Source organism: Adiantum capillus-veneris, chromosome 26, assembly GCF_014529385.1.
Source record: "Adiantum capillus-veneris isolate H3 chromosome 26, ASM1452938v2, whole genome shotgun sequence".
NCBI classification, from domain to species: domain Eukaryota; kingdom Viridiplantae; phylum Streptophyta; class Polypodiopsida; order Polypodiales; family Pteridaceae; genus Adiantum; species Adiantum capillus-veneris.
The window spans coordinates 131,522,200-131,529,771 of NC_140956.1; the positions used below are offsets into that span (position 1 = coordinate 131,522,200).

The window sequence follows — 7,572 nt, forward strand, 5'->3', positions numbered from 1 at the left end:
CAGTTCAGTCCAAAAAAGAACTAATGATCCATGATCAGAGTTACATTAAGTTTTAATTTTTTTAAAAGACTATTCATTTTCTTACCTTTAGTTTTTCTTCTAAATTTTAAAGGATGACCAAATTTAGAGGAAGAGGTGATGTGATGTGATGTCTATAAAGGGGTTATATAGAGCCGCCAAATATGGACGGGGTACACGACGGGCCCGACGGGATTCTTGCTTGTCCCGCCGGGCCCGCCGGGTTTCATATTAAACCCGCCGGGATTGTTGGTTGTCCCGCCAATTCTACGTTTTCTACCGGTTTTCGTAGGTCATGACATTAGATATGTTATTAACATGAAAAAAATAGTGATAATAACAACAATAATTAACATTTAACAAAATGCGTCATCACATAATTAAAATCCATGGAAGAGAAGAATGGAGAAATTTCTACAGATGTGTGTGAAGTTTCAGGGGATGAGCTACAACAATTGTTCACCCTAGAGATTTAGCTTGTCATGAATGATCAAACAAGAAAGGTGAGGGTTGGCAAGTTATGTCAGACATTTTTTGGATGGACATAAAACACTCCTAAGCCCACAGTCTCTAGTGTCCAGTGGACAGCACTCCCAAGCCCACAGTCTCCAGTGTCCAGTCTCAAGAGCTGCTGGGTCAGGATTGATGACACAAGTCCTCCCAGATGCCCACCACTCGAATTCTCTAAAAACAACACTCTGCCACCTGCGGGGCCTCTACTGCAACTCGTTGTAAGCATTCCTCACCCTATAAGTTAAAAAAAAGGGATGAAACAGTCTCTGAGCAGGCCCGGACTGAGATGAGAACCTCCAGTCGTGTAAAGGCTCCCATCCACCTGGGTGTTACTGGCTCAAGAGGTGTGAGCCACTCAACTGGAATTGCCTTTAAGATGTTCTGGCACATGCTTTGCACCCCTCTCATGCCCTATAGCTGGAAACCTTGCAACTCCTCTGACAAGCCTAAAAACTCTAACCAGTCCCCTAAAGAGCGCACTGGATCCGCTGCCATGGGTGCGACTATCAACCAAGTGGCCTCTCTAAGTGCTAACCATGGGGTTCCAAACAAGGGACTGTCGTAGGCGCTCCTCCGTGCAAGTAGGCTGTCGCTGCTCCGGGCCTCGCCGCAAGTGCTCCCAAGATTGAAGCAAACTCACAGCGAAGCGGTCCTCCAGTCTCCGGCTCAAACCAACTCTGCGCATCTTTGTGAATATCCATCTGGTCGAAGGTCGCCAGAGGCCTCCAGCCTGAGTCACCCTAGCATGAAGCCGCTGTAGCAAGAACTCCTTCCAAGGCTCCTTACCTAGAAGAAGTCCTCTGACTATGAACTTCCCAAGAGGGGCTCTACTCTGCTCTGCTGGGTCAATGATCCCAAGCCCTCCCTCGGAGTCCCTGTGAACAAGGAAGAGTGATGACCTGCCAAGCCACTTTGGCTTGGGCTATCTCAGTGTCACGTCCTGACCAAAGGAAGTTCCTGATCAGCCTCTCTACCCTACTGATACAAGAACTCAAGAAGATCCAGCAAGAAGTGATGTACCACATAGTTGCCAACAACACCTGGTTGGCCACTACTACTCTGCCAGCCAAAGAAAGTCGTGCTGACCTCCAGTGTAACAACTTCCTCCTGATAGACAAGAGAAGGGGAGCAATCTGCTGCTCGGGAGACAAGTGCAGACCAACCTGACAACCCAAGTACAGAAATGCAGTCCTTGGGGAATCCACTTAAAACCCTCTCCTGGCATCCAATCAGGCACAGGAGCACTACCAACCGAGAAAGCCACTATCTTTCTCCAGTTGATCAGTGCGCCAGATGCACAACAAAAGGTCTCAAGAGCCTGCTCACACCTGTGAAGATTGGCCTCTGTCCATCCAAGTACAAGGCTGAGTCGTCAGCAAACTCAACGTCCAGAAGCTCATCTCCCCGAATAGGAAGTGCTAAGCCCCGCAAACCAACCTGCTGCGACACCAAGAACCTGCTCATTGCCTCAGCATAGAACAAAAAGAGGAAGGGGGCAAGAGGGCAGCCCTGTCTGACCAAACATGTGAGCATGAAACGATCAGCTCTACCTCGTGACAAAAGTACCTGACTGTGTGCTCGTCTGTACAAAGCTGACACCCCTCTGATCGAAGCATCTGAGAAGCCCATCCTACGTAGAGTGCCCTCTAGAAAGTCCCAGTCAACTTTATCCTAGTCCTTCTCAAAATCGAGAAGAAGAATCACCAGATCCTCACCATGAAGCCTCAATAAGGCAGAAGCCTCTCAAAAAGTAAAGATGTTGTCAAGGATACTACGCTCCTTGACAAAACCAGTCTGGGTCCCATGTATAAGGCTTTATAGAAGTGGCTGGATCCTCAAACTCAGAGCCTTGGCAAGAATTTTGTAGGCTGAGTTGAGGATGGTGATGGGGCGCCACTATCGAATCTTATCCAAGGAGCCACCCTCCTTGGCAATGAGGTAGATCAGACCCTCACTCATGCTATCAGGCATCTCTCCTATGTGCAAGATGTAGTGGAAAGCACTACAGAGATCAAGGCCAAGCAAGTCCCAGTACTCCAAGAAAAAAATGGGAGTCAAGCCATCCTCACCTGGACAGCTACCACGGGGGAGTGCACTAAGAGCCGTGTGCAACTCCTCAAGCTGAAGTGGAAGCTCAAGTCTCTGGCGCTTCTCCTCAGTCACAAGGCAAGGCATCTGTGCCCACACCTGCTCCCTGCATGCATCCTGCCTCTCTGACTGAGGCTCTGCAGATAGTAACTCACGATAAAAGTCAGTAGCAATTGCATGCATATCCTCAAGCTCAGAAGCAACTGACCCGTCGGGCCTCTTCAATTGACTGACCTTGGCGTGCGTATGCCGAGGTCCCACTGCCTCGAAGAAAGCACTAGTCACTCTGTCACCCACCTGCGTCCACTGAGATGCCTATCGGTGAAAAGTAAAATCATGGCGCCGCTCCTTCTGTGCTACCAAGCTCCTGGCGAGCCTGTTATAACTGCTCCGCCAACCAACGACTGCATGGATGCTGCTCCTGCATCCTCTGCAAGGAAGCAACACCTCATCTGAGATGCTGCTCCTCCTCTCTCGTTGCAGTTAGGCGAGTCAAGGACTCCTAGAGAAAGAAACGACTAAGCTGAGCTAGTCCTGAGGCCACTCTGTCAGCAAGAAAATCTTGCATATCCAAGCTCTTTGTCCAAAGAGCCTCTACTCGCTCTCTGAGTGCAGAGTCCAGCAAAAACCTCTCAGGGATGCGTAGCATCGTGCTCCCTCGCCTCTGCCTATCTCTCACTGTGAGGATCACTGGTGCATGGTCCGAGAAGGAAGTCCTTGCCAGGATGTCAACTGTCCCACCCAAGTCATAGAAAAAGTCACTAATGGAGAATCGATCTATCCGCGATAGATTCACTCCTCCCACTCTGCGGTCCGCACGAGAGAAGGCCAGGTTGTCTGGGGGCCTCACAAAGCTAGAGGGTTGCGACACATCCAAAACCCTCAGAGTCATACAAAACCTCTCCCAATCTGCCAGCTCAACTCCCTACACAGTAGCGTGGCTACCACCAATCCTGTCAAAAGGGTCCTCCAACATGTTGAAGTCTCCCCCAAGGCACCACTGCTCTGCTTGCGGCGGCTGAGACTCAACTATTTGCGACCAAAACTCTGCTCGTGCACTCGCCACATTGGGTGCATATATGTTCAGGTAGCCCACAAGGCAACTTTGAACCTGCATAGTGATCCACTGAGCCCTGCCTGACACAATAATCCCTCTGCCCACAATGGCCTGCTGTTGTAGAGACTCCGCAATAGTCATACATACCCCATCTTGGATGCCTCGAGGTCCAAAAGGAGCTGACCAAAAAGTCTCATAGCGACCACGCAAAATCTGACCACAACGCCGAATGCGGCTCTCACAAAGATGATGCTCCTGCAGCATAAGAATGTCAATCTCACCACCCACAAGGCATCTCTGCAGCTCTTAACGCAGCCGACCCCTCTGTCGCTGAAACTCGGGCCCTCCTAATCCCTGCACATTCCATGAGATGATCCTCATGGAGTCAGTGAGAGAAAACAGATGCTGCACAACAACAACCAACCTCGCTATCTTTGAGGCCGGTTTGGATGGCGAGTAATCCGCATCCGAATGAACTCTAGACAAGCGTGCAAGAAGTGACTGTCCCGCCCAGGCCCAAGGCGAGCGTGCAGCCCGAAGGGCTACATCCTCTGTGCAAGAATCCTCATACACAAACATAACACGGAGGGCACTGAGTGTCAGCAAACAAATGTACCAAGATGTGCCTGCAACCTGCCTCATCTGGAGGTGTCACACTGAACTTGGTAAGAGGCCAAAGTGTCTGTACCAGATCTATCACTGCTAAGTCCCCTGTGTGGTTGTGAACTCAATAGCATGTGTTTGGAGCCAGTCCAGGACTATGTGCTGGGTCCACTTTGTGGTATCCCTACCACACAACGGAAAGGAGAAACCCACCGCTGTGTCCAAGGCCTCACTGCCTCTAGCTGCAAGAAAGAGGACGTGGACTCAAAAGCTGGCCTCCTCCAAGTCGGAAGAGGAATCACCCAGAAACCAAGTGCAGCTATAATCAAAGAAATTCCAACGTTTGCGAATGTCGAAGCTGGTCAGACCTCTGGGGATCGCTGCAAAGGGAGAAGTGAGCACAAAAAAAGGTGGCCTCAAGTGGGCCTGTCCCTCACGAGCCACGCGGCTCGTAGTGAAAGCACTACCAAGAGAATGCCTTGCGACAGAAGTGTGGCCAGTACCCTGTGTCCGAGGAGAAGTGGCGGAGGGGTCCCAAGACGAGGCTGCGGGCCCCATCGAGGAGAGGAGAGGGGCGGGGGACAAAGGTGGAGGGGGGGCGGGGCAAGGGAGGCGGGGCAACAGCAGCTAGGGGAGGAGGAGGCGATGGTGGAGGAATAGAAGTGGACGGGGCCTCCTCAGGCAGGCCTTGCTGAAGGGGGTCAAAACGGTTCCCTGTCAGAACCCAGTGCTACTAAGCTGCAGCAGCAGGTCGGCCACCAGTAGGATCAGTGGGGTGAGCTCTCCCCTGACGGTGGCAGCCAGGCACTTGCTGCCAACCATCAGTTGACTGGTCACTAATCTCTGTCAAAGTACCAGCCTATGTGTCCTATATACCTGGCTGCTTGGCCTGCTCAGCCTTAGGCGACTGCGCATGCGTTGTGGGTCGAGGTCTTCTGCGAGGACATGCCTTTGCCATATGGCCCATCTGTTTACAAATGAAACACTGGTTCGGGAGACCCGAATACTCCACACTCTGTCTAATCCATCCCCCACTCACCCTAGGTAGCAGTACCACCTTGGGGAGGAAGTGTGTGTCATGAACAAGAACCCGCACAGTAGGTAGACCTGCTGCCTTGGCCACAACTGAAGCTGCCGTGCGTGGAGACTCCAAAACTGTCCTAAACATGCAACCAATCCTGGGGAGGAGGGGATGATACTCTCGCCTCAGGCCTAGAAAGCAAACCAAAATCATCAAGTCTGCCTCCTCCTTGAGCACATCTGTAGTAGGGTCAAAACTGTGATGCCAACATCGAAAGTAAGCTCGAGCTGCTCTGATGCTGAGCGTGCTCATTGAGATCACTTTGATCTTCATGTCTGCAGACTCGAACTCGACCTGGTAGTACCCTGTAGTAGATTCCGAACTTCGCCTCGACTGGACCGAGTGCCAATGATTTTACAAATAACCAAAGTGGCCTGCAAAGCGCTCCACTTCAGCCATCGAGCTCACTTGCTCTTCTGGCAAAAGAGCAAGTTGAAGGGTTGGCTCCACGGTGTCGGGCGAGGGGGCTTCTGTGGATTCCCTCTTAGGTGGAGTAGAGGCCGCCATTCTCTGTTGTGCTGAGAGGATAGGGTCATTGGTGGCAAGGCGAATGCCAGCAAGCTGAAAAAATAGCCTACAGGCTCGAAGAAGGCGAAAAAGTGGTGGAAAAAAGCGGGTGGGGGTGTAATAGGACTGAGGCCAGGAGGCGGGAGGTTGAAGTGGGAGAATTGTGGGCAGGCTGCGAGGAGGGAGTGGGGGAATGGTGGGCAGGCTACAGGTAGTTCAAGGAGGGAGTGCAGGGCGGATGTGCAGGCCCAAGGCAGCACAAGGGCGTGGTGGACAGCTCAGGGCAGCGCGAGGCAATGCAAGGGGGGGGAGAGATGGGGCGGGGCTGGTAGGTTCAGGGCAGCACGAAGGGAAGCAGGGAGGTGGGCAGTGATGGTGAGCACGTGAGAGCAGCAGCAGCGAGCTGTTTCAACAATCAACACTTGCCCGGGAGAGTGGAACTTATCACCTACCCCCTCTTCCAGTAGAAGAGAATCGCCAAGTATCTCTTTGCCATAAATTATCTCTATATCTACATCTTTTTCTTTATGCTGCTTTGAGGAGGCTTGCCCATTCTCTTGATCTTGGACATCATTCGCTTTTGCCTTCATTACTTGAGAAACTTCCAGCTTTGTACCTGCTTCTACAATTGGAGCCTTTGACGCTTCCATGGTTGGCTTGGTCTCCTCTACTGCATGATGATCTTTACTCTCTATCAATACCTAGAAACCCACATCATATGTTGTCTCCTCTTTATGCATATATTCGTTTACGAACCCTTCATCCTCATTGATGAGATCCTCCTTTGAAGGCATGTATGTATAACACATAGGGGGCACGCATGAAACACAATATGGAATAGAACATACCCATGGAGAACTTGCAATCGCTGCATGTCGGCAACTGTGAACTGCTTTTACCTTCACTCCATGTTGCGGGGTCATCGAAACAACTGCATATTCACTAGGCTTGAGCAAACCCATCTCCAACTTCTTCTTCGTCTTTCTACTCTTCACTTTGGCGACGTACACTGCATCCTCAATGGCCTCTGCACCAGCAAACTCCACTCCTCTTAAATCTTGGGATGTAAGCACTCCAAAAACCTCTCTAATTTGAAGTATTCGTTGCCTCAAAATTGTGTAGCAGCTTCTAATTGCTGCCAAATATCTTCAAATTACTTCAAAAAGGTTGCAAACTCACCACTTATATCTTGCTTCAAAACCTTCAATTTTGCGTCCACTTCTGCAGGTGAATTACTCTGATGGAAGTCTCTGATAGATCGAGCTCAAACCACCTTCCATGATTGCCGATCAAGAACTTCCAACTCCTCGAACCAAGCTTTGGCCTTCCCTCGCATCACCAGTGGTACTGCCCTTGACTTGTCTTCGCCGGTCACCATCCGCAACGACAACATCCAGAGCTCCACATCTGACATCCAATCTTCAGCATCTTGCCCACCTGAGAACACTAACTCACAACCTGGCACCATGTTATTGCACCACACCATCACTTGAGCGATCAGTGTGATCCTCCGTGGACCGTGGGAACACCACAAGATGGAAAGGGGGAAATGGGAAAACACCCATCACACAACCTGAATGCCTCTCTATAACCCAATGATTCCACAACACCCCTATCCCCTATTTAACACACACCTAAACACCCAATCTGCAAATGACTATTGTCCTTGCTCGTTCCCGACCAACCCATACTACACCAATCCAAT

The 7,572-nt window shown here is 50.7% G+C and overlaps 1 pseudogene; it reads right to left on the reverse strand.

The window, feature by feature from the left end:
* Positions 1–6,568: 6,568 nt before the first annotated feature.
* LOC147424218 (uncharacterized) lies at positions 6,569–7,353 on the reverse strand (annotated as a pseudogene).
* Positions 7,354–7,572: the final 219 nt, after the last annotated feature.